Raw genomic sequence first — 531 nt, 5'->3', positions numbered from 1 at the left:
TAAGCTTAAGGTTATAGTTAGTAATATTATTTACCTAGTAGACCTACCTAGTAGTAAGTTTTCGCTTAGTAGTAAAATACTCTAAGACTTAGTAGTTAGTTAATACTATAAAAGGTTCTAGATCTTATAAGCTAATTAGCTAGCTTCTTTACTTCTAGATACTAAGAATAACTACTAGCATTTCTTTATTATAAATACTATAGTTTATCTAGGTAGTATTTATTATCTTACTAAAGAAAGCTACTAGTCTCTAGATACTATCTTCTTAAAGCTATAAAAGAACTTTAGTAACTACGCTATCTAAGGCGTTTATTTCTACTCTTGTATAGTAATAGAGAGAGTAGTAAGCTAGTATAGTATTAGATAGTATAAGATTCTTAACCTACTAAAATATTATGAGCTTAATTTCTTTAAAGGTATACTATACTCTCTATTTTAGTAGCTTAGTAAGAGAGTAGATAATCTAGCTATAATTCTTTAAGAAGGCTTAGTAGAAATTATAGAAACCTAGAAATAATTAAAGGCTCTTAA

The sequence above is a fragment of the Trematosphaeria pertusa genome (genome assembly GCF_010094035.1).
Source record: "Trematosphaeria pertusa strain CBS 122368 unplaced genomic scaffold BU26scaffold_1, whole genome shotgun sequence".
In the NCBI taxonomy this organism is placed as follows: domain Eukaryota; kingdom Fungi; phylum Ascomycota; class Dothideomycetes; order Pleosporales; family Trematosphaeriaceae; genus Trematosphaeria; species Trematosphaeria pertusa.
This window is presented reverse-complemented; position numbering follows the sequence as displayed.